The following is a 12380-nucleotide window of genomic DNA, read 5'->3' on the forward strand; positions in this document are numbered from 1 at the left end:
TAAGAGGCTGGTCCAGGGCGCACAGTGTGGGCTCAATAACTGCTGACGGCCCCAGCTTTCCGTTCACATCTGCCTGTATTTGCCCCCAGAGACTCCTTGGCACCCACCTTCCTTGCTCGCCAAACACTCGTTGGCATTCAAGAGAGATGCGAAGTTTGGTTGTGCCACTGCATGTCCCTTCTCCACAAGGCACCAGTGGGGAATCCCTCGTAGGCTGGTGGGCCCCGGGGCAAAGGGCTCCCCTTCACCCGCACTGATCCCTCCCCTGTTTACAGCCCAAGTCCTCACCAGCTTCTCCTGGCCTGGTGGCTGTGATCGGCTCAACCTCTGCGGGGTGTTTCAGGGACCGAATCCGGCAGCTGCATCTGCGTGCTTTCCGCCTGGCAGCTGTCCGTGAGACCAACGGGTGCGGGGCGGTGCTAGGAGACCCCGCCCCTCGGCCCCAGCCCACCAGCGCGCAAGGGACTGGGCAGGCGCGGGCCAGCAGGAGACACGTGAGTCCGCGGGGGAGGAGGGGGTCTTCAGTCTCTGGACGAGACCTGCGTCACACATCTCCCCACAACGCACAGGTAAAGTCACCCTATTAGAAGGGGCACCTTGTGAGCCTCGGATCCCAGGTAAGTTTGTGGAAACCCAAGGATCCTTGAACTCCCTAGTCCTTTCTCAGGCCAGGATGAGGAGGGCACACCCAGCATCTAGCCTGCTACGTGCGTGCCCTGAGCTGGTCCCCTACAGGCCCCATCGCCTTTACCTTCAACCCGATGTGAGGAGGGGCTGTCATGCCCGTTTTCCAGATGAGGACTGAGGGCTTTCATCCCAAGTTAGACGGCTGGCCAGTGGCAGAGCCCGGCCTTGAACCCGGGCTCTGGGTCTTCATCTAGGTCATTCAGAAGGTAACACGAGGGGAGTTCCCTGGTGGTCCAGTGGTTAGGACTCTGAGCTTTCACTGCCGGGTTCAATCCCTGGTGGGGGAACTAAGATCCCACAAGCCGTGGGGACCAAAATAAAGGTAACACGTGAGGGGGGAGAGGCCCTGTTTGGAGGAAAGGGAGTAGGATTTTGGCTTCTGGGGTGGGGTCGGGGGGTGGCAGTGCAGAGGGAGGAGCCCCCACATCCCGGCATGGGAGGTGTGCAGCTGGGTCCAGAGGTAGCTGTGCTGCCTTGGTGGCAGGGATTCCTGCTGGGGAGGGAGGTCAGACATCCAAGTTCATCTTGACACAGGAGCCACCTTGCATAATTTCTCTGAGCCCCTGTTTCCCCGTCTGTAACATGTGGATGATAAATAGTACACAACTCATGGGGCTGCTGTGCAATTTAAATGACTTTGACTTAATATGTACAAAGCCCATGGCTTGTACCTGGTGCCTGGCACACAGTTCACTTATCATTCCTGTCAAAACTTAATTTACGCTTAATAGCCAGCCGGCAACACAATGGCTTATTGTTTTCTTTTTACTTTTTTTCCAATTTTTAAAAATTGTGGTTAAATACACAACATAAAACTTACCATCTTTTGATTTTTTTTTTTTTTAAAGAAGAGGGGAATCAAAGTGGATGATACATGGGCGTTCAGTGTACTCTTCTTTCAGCTTTTCTCCAGGTTTGAGAATTTTCAAAATAAAAACTGGGATATAAGAGGTCCCCACTTGGGGCAAAGCTCTGAGCATTTCCCGGGTTCCTGGGCCAGCAGGATGCACGCAGGACTTGGCTCTCTGGTGTCTGTGACCTGCTCACCCCCACCCACCGAGCCCAGTCTGGAGCCAGCGGGAAGGAAAGGGGGGGACTCCGTCCCTTGCTCTTCCTGGCCCTGGGTGGGCCCTTCCACACTTGCACCATCTCCTTCAAGACAGGGATTCTTGGGGCCCAGGTCTACATCTGTGCAAACTGAGCCCGGAGAGAAGTCAGGACTCACTTAAGGTCACACAGCAAGGGTGTGGATCCCAGGTCTGCCTCCTAAGCCAGGCTCTTTCTCTCTGTCGGTGGGTGGGCTTTGTGTCGACTCCAACTCTCCCAGCCACTTTCTTATGCCTTCTGGCGCTCCTTGCCTTCCTGTCCCATCCCAAATCTCTCCCCTGTAACATAAGTTATGACCTTCCCATCCTTGGCAACACCTCTGCCCCTGGGGCCCCCAACCCACTCCTTCCCTTCCTTGGGGTCACATTTCCCAGGAGTCACTCCTGGAGATGGCCAAGTACTATGAGGGTGTGGGTGTGCTCCATGGATTCTGAGCAGTTGGGACTGTTTGGGGCTGTGGCTCTGCCTAATCTCGCTTCCCCAGAGCCTGGGTACTATCTTACTGGCAGCCAGGGGCCATTCATCGGTGTTATGGGCAGGTGGCTCTGACAGGCCCCTTGTCTCCATAGACAAGGCCCGGAGGCCGGGGGTGAATGATAGCCATTGAGGCCCTTGGGCTCACTGTCCATGTAGATGGTGGGGGGATGGCGGGGGGTGGGCAGGGGCGATGAGGACAGCCAGGGTCCTTCCTTCTTCCTGGGGCCTGGCCCTGTGCCAGACCCTCAGCCAAACTGTCCATAGTCCAGGGCTAAGAATATTGGAAGGAGGAAGCCAGCAGCCGGAATGTTTTCACTTTAGGGTTACAACAGACCCCACAGAACTGGGATTTGGCCATCATCCAACTTTAATGTGACCTGGGCGAGTTTCTCTGCTTCATGTCTTCTTGCACTAAATGTGGAGAATCACTCCTTCCTTTCAGGGACATAGAAGGTGGCTGTGAGAAGAGCTGGGTGAGTACTGCCGTTGGGGGAGCCCCAAAACATGGGCCTATTGTCATTTTTCTCTGGGGAGGATGGGCTTCTGCTCTACAGACCAAGTCCCTTCCCCTCTCCCGACCCCTGCCTACTCTGGGTCCTGAGAAACCTGGTCAGGCCCAGAAGCAGCCGTGCCTCCCCTCTTACCTGCCCCAACCCCTCCTCCACTGGGCAGTTGGAGCAGGCTCTCTAAAATTTCCATCCCCTGCTCAAAACCCTTCTGTGGCTCCCTGATGCTCCAGGAGAAAGTCCAACCTTGGGCACATGGCTAACGTGACCCATCTCTGCCCTCCTTCCTCCCTCACTGTGCCTCTTCCCCTTCACTCAGTGGCCCAGCCTGTGACCAGACTGAACATTTTGCCGTTCTCACCCCCGGGCCTTTGCACGTGCTATTCCCTCTCCCCAAGACTAGGCAGGAGTACCCCACCTCCAAGTCCTTTCTGGCTCATTTCTACTCATCCTTCAGGTGTCCACTTAGACCTTCTAGGATTCTTTCCCTGCATCCTAAACTGTTTCAGGAGCCCCCAGATCCCTACAAAAGCCAGGGAACTGTCTGCCTTCCCCCTACGCCCCCAGCACCCGGGAAAAGCTTGACAGAGCGAGCACTTTGTGTTTGTTGAAGGATGAAGGAATGATCCCACAGATCTAGACACACCCAGACAGACACCTTGTGACCCTAAGGTTTGCATGTGAGTGTGCCTGGGGGTTGGTGTAGGGGGCAGTGGGAAGAGGACTTGGCTTAATGGCTCCCAAGGCCTGACAATCACACCACCAATTGTGGCCACACAATTGGTGAAACAGCTATTTAGTGCCAACCTGTTTAGGGCCCTCCTCAGCCGGTGCACAGAGAGATGCCCCTCTTTCCCCCTCCCCACCTGGTGCCACCTGTCGCTGGGGCAGGTCCAGAAGCAGGGAGGCGGAGGCAGCTGATGTAGTGGCCTTGAGCTTGAAGTCAGACTCCCTCCCGAATCCCACCCCCCACTCCAGGCCCCTCTCTGCCACCAACCAGCATAGGGATGTGAATGGCCACATGTTTCTGCTCTTGGTCTTGGCTTCCCTCTTCTGTAAAGTGGGGCTTCTCACCCCACGTTAGAGAGAGCGATCAGGAACGTCTGTGACACACGTGGCCTGGAGCCTGGACACAGTGAGCGCTCTATTTGTATTAGGAGGAAACCCAGAGCCAGGGGAGAAGTGACCTGTGGTCACGGAGCAAGTCCAATGGCACAGCCTGTCTGCTCTGCTTTCTTCGAACTGCCCACCCCACCCATCTCTTTTCTCCAGGCTTAAACATATTTTTACCTCTACCTGATGTGATGGTGAATAGCTAGTATGTTCAAGGTTTCTCCTGGGGGCGATGAAATGTTCTAAAATTGATTGTGGTGCTGGTTGCACAACTCTGTGAATGTGCTAAAAACAATTAAGCTGGGTGCTTTATTTATTTATTTATAAATATTTATTTACTTGGTTGCATCAGGTCTTAGTTGCGGCACGCGAACTCTTAGTTGCAGCACGTGAACTCTTAGTTGCGGCATGCACATGGGATCTAGTTCCCTGACCGGGGATCAAAGCTGGGCCCCCTGCATTGGGAGCATGGAGTCTTATCCACTGCACCACCAGGGAAATCCCTTGTGTTGGGTACTTTAAATGAGTGAATTGTATGCTATGTGAATTATATCTCAATAAAGTTGTTATTTTTTTTTTTTTAAAGAGCAATACTGTACAAGAAAAAGTGCTGGGCTTGGAGATGGAGGCTCTGCCTGTTAGTAGCTGCATGAACTTCTTGAGCCCATTTCCCTCATTGGTGACTCGTTGTTCCACACCTTGCCTTCCTCCCAGGAACTTGTAAGATCAGATGGGAAAGTTGAGTTGTAATATGACCAGAGGTAATACCAGTACCAGTATGGTTTCTATAAAAATGGGTTTCTTACTCCAGATATTGGCTGGATAAAGAAATGAACATATACTTCACCAAAGAGGAAATACAAAGTGAAAATACATGGGGAAAAGTGTTCCTCCTCACTTGTAATCAAAGGAATAGAAACAGTAGTAGCTTTAAGATATCATTTTAGGATACCAATTTTGGTAAAAACCTTTAAAAAGTGGTAATATACTTTGTGCAGGCGCAGTTATGGTAAAATCAATACATCCAGGTACCGTGACATAATATAAAATAGCATAATCCTCTTGGAAATCAATAAGGCAATATATAAGAGCAGAAATAAAGAGTAATATATTAACCAAAAATGTTAACATCTTTGATTCAAGTAATTCCACTGTATGGGATTTATGTTTGGGAGGCACCCACCTAAATGAACATGAAGATGTTCATCAAAATATTATACATAATATTGAAAACATTGGAAGCTTACTTTGTCCAATAAATACATTATGGCTTATCCACTTGAAGAAATACTATTAAACCATTAAAAATGAGAATTATAAAAACAACATAGTGATAAGGAAACCGCAAATGACCTAACAGGAAAAGAAAGAAGTAGGAAGCAAAAAGCGTGTGTGATATAATTGTAACTAAGTACAACTATATGTAGACTGTGGCAGATACTGTTGGTGACCAACACAACATTTGTTCCTTTGTCCTTCTCCTTTGTCCTCAAAATACTTGCTTTCTCAGCTTCACTTGAGCTGTGGTAGCCATGTTACCAGTAAGATATAAACCAAAGTCTCCCGGAGGAATTCAGGGAAATATGTTGCTTTACTGATAAATGGGATTCTCACAGCTTTCAACATCCCCTCCCTCTATCCTCATTATGCCTTGAATTTAGGCAAGGTGTCTGGAGTTGCAGCAGCCTCCTTGTGACAATGAGGCAGCAAGCATGTTAAAAGGCAACCTATCAAGGATGATGGAGCAGCAAGATTGAAAGACCCTGTGTCCGTGACATCATTGTGCTGCCTCCCAACCTGGAAACAACCTGCTGCCAGTCTTTTGGTATGCAAAGAAAATAAACCCCCATTTTATTTAAAGTATTGTTAGCTGCTGCTGAGAGCGTTACTAACTGATACATGGACAAAGACTTGAAAATACAGTGGATGGTGTATAAGATTTGAAGTTGGACAGACTGGGGTTCCAATCCTATTTCTCCCACTCTGTTATTGTGTGATTTCAGGCAAGCCACTTCCCCTGTGAGCCTCAGTTTCCTCAGCTGTAAGATGGATCTAATGACACCCACCTGTTGGGCTTTTCTTTTTTTTTGAAAAAAAATCTTATTTATTTATTTGGCTGTGCGGGTCTTAGTTGCAGGCTCTTTTAGCTGCAGCATGTGAACTCTTAGTTGTGACATGTGGGGTCTAGTTCCCTGACCAGGGATCGAACCCGGGCCCCCTGCATCGGGAGCTCAGAGTCTTAGCCACTAGACCACCAGGGAAGTCCCCCACCTGTTGGGCTTTTCAGGGATGGAATGACATGATGGACTTCAAAGTGCTTAGGTAACAGTAAAGTGGCATTCAGGTTTAGTCTCATCAAACTAAAAGTCAGAGGTAAAAGAAAAAGGAAGGAGCTAGTGTGTTAGAGGAGGGGAACTGGTTATGAAATTTTTTTTCCCTTTTTTTGTCTCAAATCTTCAAGGCTGCTCTGGCTCTCTCTCCTCCTGTCGGTGACCCCACCTTGGCATGGAAGGGTCTGGATCCAAGCCAAAGGGCTGTTTCTTGGTCCTGTGTGGAGGCGGCGGTAGGTGGAGCTCGAGGCTCTCCGCTGAGCTGGGCCGGGGAGTGGGACTCTTCACCTGGCCCTGGCTGGCGGATGGGTGCTGGGGAGGCTCGACATCAGCGGCTGTGACTCGAGGTAAAAATAATCAGGGAAGGACAGCTGCTTCCTTGTCAGCAACCAAGAGGGAAATAAAGCTCATGTCCCCTCCAGCGAAAACCTGCTCTCCGGGTCCCCTGGCTCCTGCCACCAACTGCTCGATGTCTGTGTGCCAATCCAATTTGAATGCCTGCGAGTCACCCCAGAGAGGGCTTATTTTAACTTCATCAAGTGCAGAGAAAAACATCCAGGCTGGAGTGTGGGAGGGGAGGAGTAGCTGCTTGGGGGCCGCAGCAGGGGATGGGATCGGGGGGGCTGCTGCCCCTCCAGTGGTTGGACCTGGGGTCCCGGACTCCTAATCTGCTTCAGCCAAGGCTCGGTGAGCACCCCGTGCGTGTTCCCTGAGCACCCCGTGCGTGTTTCCCGAAATCGGGAGGATAACGTCCCAACCCCTTGGCCCCGCTCATAAAGTCCTTTCCTATGTCCTCAACCTCTCCTATCCCCTCACTTCTCCAAAACCCTCCTCCAGGCTGTCCCAGGCTCTCCACGAAGGCCCAGACAGCCTGTTCTCTCATGTCTGCATGCCTTTGCACTCACCCTGCCTTCTCTTTGTTTCTTTGCCTGGTGGATGTCTATAAATTCTGGAAAGTTCCTAGTCGTGCTTCAAGACTCAGTGTCACTGGCTGCTTCCCCACCCCTCCGGGCAGAGTGAGTTGTTCTCCCTGGATCCCCACAGGATTTTGTACGTCCCTGTTTTCACAAGTAAGTGGGGGGTCTCCCTCCCTTCCTTCTCTATCCTTCTATCCCTCTCTCCTATCCTGCTGCCAACAAACGCACTGAACCCTACTCTACACCGGGCCCTGTGCTGGGTGTCCAGGACAGATGTGAACCCCAGCCGGTCCCTGCAGCACGAGGATAGGTGAGTCTCTGGCCTCGGGGAGAGCACAGCAACAAAGCTGCCCAGAAACAGCTGCCTCCAAAGGACAAAGTGAGGAATCACGTTTGTTTATGTTTCTGTTTTCCTCCTTTATTTTTTAATCAAGGAATGTGCGCAAGAGACGTTTCTGACTGCGACTCCAGTTACAAGAGACTTACATTTTTAGCTCATTCATTTATTGTTTTTCTGTGCATGTAGTGCTTTAATAATGAAAATAACAAGAAATGTTTCAATAATAAAAATGGAAATAATGACAATAACTTAAAAATTAATGTTGACCTTTTTGCCGGGCTTAGTCTCTAAGACCTGCCTCCCCAGGAGGTCATTTTAGTTTGCCTGCACCCTTAAGAGAATAGAGCACAGTGTTCAAGGCAGCCAGAGCCGGGGACAGAGAACCAGGGCTTTTGGACACTGCCGCCTCCCTGTCCCCGAGTGGGAACAGGGGTGATTGTTGAGCCCCTGGCCCACCTGGGATCCCCACCTCTGTCCCTGGGTTGTGGGGTCAGTAGTGCAGGGGCAGGGCTCTGGCCTGGGTGGAGGTTGTTTGTTTTGCATGTTTGGTAATTTGGAAACTCTGAAAGTTGAATTGTTCCTTAGGCCACATTAGAATATGCCGGCCTCAAGGAGGCCGTGCCAGCATGTCCCAGGCTGAGTCTCTGGCTGGGTGTGGTAGGAGCTGTGGAGGTGGGCCTCTTGGAGGAGGATGGGTAGATGAGGTGAGAGGAAGAAGAGGGAATTCTAGGTGTGCAGGACTGGGAGGGAGGGAGTGAAGACAGGACTAGAGACAGAAATGGGGGAATTAGCAGGGAGGCTCGAGAGGTAAAGCAACTTACCCGAGGGCACACAGCTGGAGTAGCTGAGATGGGCTTTGACCTCGGCTCTGTGTGACTCTTAACACTTACACTCATCTCCCTCTTGACCCCACACGCTGCCCTCCAGATGGACTTTCTTGAGAGAGGTCAGACTGACCCCAGTGGGCTCCTGCATGGTCCTGCTCCTGAGAGGTCAGACAGGGAAGCCCCTTCTGTTAAGACTGAAATCCTGCAGAGTAGAGTGGAGAGTGCCCAGCTGGGAGTCAGGCAAACTGGGGTTCACCACACACTAGCTGTAGAGGACACTTGTCACTTCCTAGGTGCCTAGCACACCCACTTCTTTTGGGGAATGCTCCTCCCCCACCATTCATGTGATTCTACTCTGGCTGTCCTCAAAAGCAAACTAACAAGCAACATTAAGCACACCAAGAGTGGGCCTGGGACATGGTTTGGCCATCCCTCTAGTCATAACTATGTGACCCTAGCTGTGCCATTCAGAGTTCACTAGATGCCTTGTGAGTGAGAAGAGCAGGGGTCCTGACTCTGGAGTTTCTGAGTTGGATAGATGTGATAGGTGGTCACGTATCATGGGGTTAAGTTTGGCTGCATATAACAAAAACTCCAAATAAAAGTGGGTTAAACATGCAATAGTTTGGGGTTTTTCTTTTTGCATGTAAAAGAAGTCTGATGGTGGCCAGTTCAGGGCTCATATGACTGGCACTGGCATCCAGCCTCACCCTATGGCCCCAAATGGCGGCCAGAGCTCCTGCCATTACACACATAGTTCTAGGCAACAGGAAGGCAGAAAGGGGAGAAGGGTAAAAGAGGTGCTCCTTTCAGCTGAGTCAGCTTGCCTCCCTATAGTCAAGCTTCCCAGAATTACTATAGAATATTTCTATTTACATGTCACTGGTTGCAAGGGAGTTCGAGAAAGCTCATTTATCACCTGGGCACTTTGCTGCTTCAAATAAGACCAAGCTTCTGTTTCTGCCACAGGCTACATTTTCTGTCCTATCTATATGCAGTGGGAGGGAATAAAGCCAGCTGAGAGGAGGGCACTCATGAAATAGGAGACAGAGTGAGGGAGAACCAGAGTGCGGTGGGCAGAGGGAGAGAGAGAAAGAGGGAGCGACAGGAAGAGATGCAGGTACAGAGAGGCAGGAGGAGACGAGGACCTCACTGAGTCCCCGAGCAGAAGGGTGCCTGAAGCCAGCCCCACCCCTCGACCTCCAGGTTGCATGGATCAGCACACGCTTCCTTTTCTCCAGCCAGGTTGAATTAGGCTTCTGTCACTTGTAACTGGAAAAGTGTGCTGACCGACCTTGGACAAGGATTTGCGCCTTCTTTGAGCCTTGAGTTTTCCTTCCAAGAAATGAGGATCCTATTGCCCACCAGGTGGAGCCGTGACAAGGACTAATTGTGATAATACCTGCCCAGTGCCAGGCAGGGAGCCCTGCCCAGCAGCCTGGCGGCCTGAAGGCTCTGCTCTTCCTCCTGTTACTTCCTCCTGTCCAGCTCCAGGGATTCTACTCCACGATTGCTGGGGGTTTACATGGAACTTACTCCAAGTCTGACCTGGGAGTCTGGCCAGGCTTGGGGGAGTTTTCTGGACACCTGAGTAGTGGGGTGGAAACTGAAGAAGCCCCCAAATAGAGAGAAGAGTGGAGAGAGAGCTGGAGAAATTCCTGGAACAGAGAAAACAACTGCCACTTTGTCGTAGGGGGCTCTGGCCGTGGGCACAAGCAGAGGGGCTAAGGCCCCTCACCTAAGTTGGTCTGAAACTTGGGGTGGGACCCTCACCTTGGTGGTGCCTGGGTGCTGGGCAATGGAGAATCAATTTTCAGCTTGGACACTGTGGTCAACTCTGCCCAGGCCCCCCACTTCTGGGACCAGCACCCGATCTGGGGAGCCCACCTTCTATGATCAGTCCCTGTGGCGTTGGGAGGGGCTGGCTCCGCCCCATTCTCCATGGGTGGTGTATTTGTTTTCTATTATAGTCATGGCAAATTACCACAAATTTAGCAGCTTGAAGCAACACAAATCAATCAGCTCACAATTCTGTAGATCAGAAATCAGGTTGGCTCCGTTAGTTCCTCTGCTCCGGGTCTCAGAAGGGTGAAATCAAGGTGTCGGCAGGGTTGCCTACCTTTCTGGAGGTGCCGAGGGTATACTGTTTGTAAGCCCATTCGGGCTGTTGGCCAGATTCTGTTCCTATGGTTGTGGGACTGAGGTCCCCGTGTCCTTGCTGGCTGTCATTCAGGGGCTGGTCCTTGTCTTACAGGCTGCCTGCATTTCTCTTCACGCTTTTCATGTAGCCTCCTCCAGCGAGGCAGGTCAAATCCCCCTCCTGCTTCATGTCTCTCCAACTTCCCTTTCTGCCACATTTCTTTGTCCTCCTCTTCTGCCTTCCTCTGCTGCTTCTAAGGGCTTGTTTGATTATACTGGGCCACCTAGATAATCCAGTGTAACCTTATTTTAATGTCAGCTGATTAGTAACCTTAATTATATTGGCAAATTCCACATATCAAGGTGAGGGGGAGGGGAGATTTTAAAGATTATTTTAAAAAATTGAAAGTGGTTTACAGGATTGTAGAGGCTTGGTATATCCAACATCTGCAGGGCAGGCCAGCGGACGGGAGACCCAGGAAAGAGATGTAGTTCAAGTCCAAAGGCGATCTGCTGGCAGAATTCCTTCTTGCTCTGGGGAGGTCAGTCTTTTGTTCTATTAAGCCCTTCACATGATTGGATGAGACCCACCCACATGACAGAGGGTAATCTGCTTTACTCAAAGCCCACCAATTTAAATGTTAATCTCATCCAAAAACACCTTTACAGAAACATCCAGAATAATGTTTAACCAAACATCTGGGCACTGTGGCCCAGCCAAGTTGACACGTAAAATCAACCATCACATAGTACTTAGGTTAGTGTTTCGTTGAATAACCAAGGATGGAAATCAGGAGAGGAGGCACCTTTAGAATTCTGCCTTCCACATGTGGGTATGTAGCCCAGGCTTACCCAGTCATGGTATTTCATCTCCTGGCCACGGAGAGTCATTCTAGAGTGGGCACACGAGACAGGTGGTCTTCTACTGGAATTGCTGGGAAAATCATTCTCTTTTTCTTCCAACTGGGGAAGCCAAACCAGAGGAATGGTGGCCATCTCTGCCACAATTTAGAGAAAAGTCAAGTGAAAGCAAAGCCAGCCCAGAAGAGAGCAAATCCAAGAACAGGAAAGAGTTCTTGAGGTCATCCTCTGTGTACCGGAATCCAGCCAGCTCTGAAGCCAGAACTGACCCATTTTGCTAAAAACCAATTCTCCAAAGGCCAGTTCAATTTAAAATGATTGTCACTTACGAAATGGACCATTTGCCAAATGAATCAAAAGTATCTATTAATAATTATTTCTTTTAACTAGGGTTTAGAAGCAAGTCCATGACTTCTACTGCAGAGAGCTACTCACCCTTAGAAAATCGGTGCCTGGTACTCTGCTGGACCCTAGTAGAGACTGATGACCACCAGACATCGTGTACCTATGAGAGCTGAGCTGTCCCTCGTGAGCTGGTGTTTTTTGATCCTCCAAATCATAAGGTCAGTGGGCCCAGCAGCACTTCATCCTATGGTGAAAATAGTACATTGGAGTTTGGGCCCAGCCAGGTCCAGAGAACAGAAGTTATGTGACTGTAGCCTCGATGTCACCGTGGTCCATTGCAGATGCCTCTCCCTCAACTCACACCTCAGGCCTCAACTCTGAGTCTGATGCCTCCCTCTTATAAGGACCCCTGTGATTACACTGGGCCCACCTGGATAATCCAGGATGATCTTCCCACTCAAGAGCCTTAACTTAATTGAATCTGCAAAGTCCCTTTTACCATGTAAGGTAACATCTTCACAGGTTGCAGGGACTGGGCCGTCAACATCTTTGGGGGGCCATTATTTAGCCTACAGCATCTACCAGTGATGCGGGCATTCACCCATTGGTTCCATTCATCCATCCAATGGCTCAGTGATCAGCCAGAGCCTTGCTGGAGGTGGTAAGAGCCCCCATCCTCAAATGCCCCGCCCCCACCCCCTAGAGCCTCCAGCTGCAGCTCCACCCCACGT

The 12380-nt window shown here is 50.6% G+C and overlaps 1 long non-coding RNA gene across 2 annotated transcripts; it reads left to right on the top strand.

Moving 5' to 3' along the window:
- The first annotated feature begins 483 nt into the window (after positions 1-483).
- On the top strand, positions 484-7279 carry LOC308618700. Of its 2 annotated transcripts, none has more exons than XR_014016070.1 (3): positions 484-569; positions 6352-6567; positions 7178-7279. It is a non-coding gene; the product is annotated as an uncharacterized lncRNA (long non-coding RNA). The 2 variants fall into 2 exon arrangements; XR_014016071.1 differs by having other exon boundaries at positions 6352-6453.
- The last annotated feature ends 5101 nt before the right edge of the window (positions 7280-12380 follow it).

Source organism: Mesoplodon bidens, assembly GCF_964165515.1.
Source record: "Mesoplodon bidens genome assembly, chromosome: 6".
Taxonomy (NCBI): domain Eukaryota; kingdom Metazoa; phylum Chordata; class Mammalia; order Artiodactyla; family Ziphiidae; genus Mesoplodon; species Mesoplodon bidens.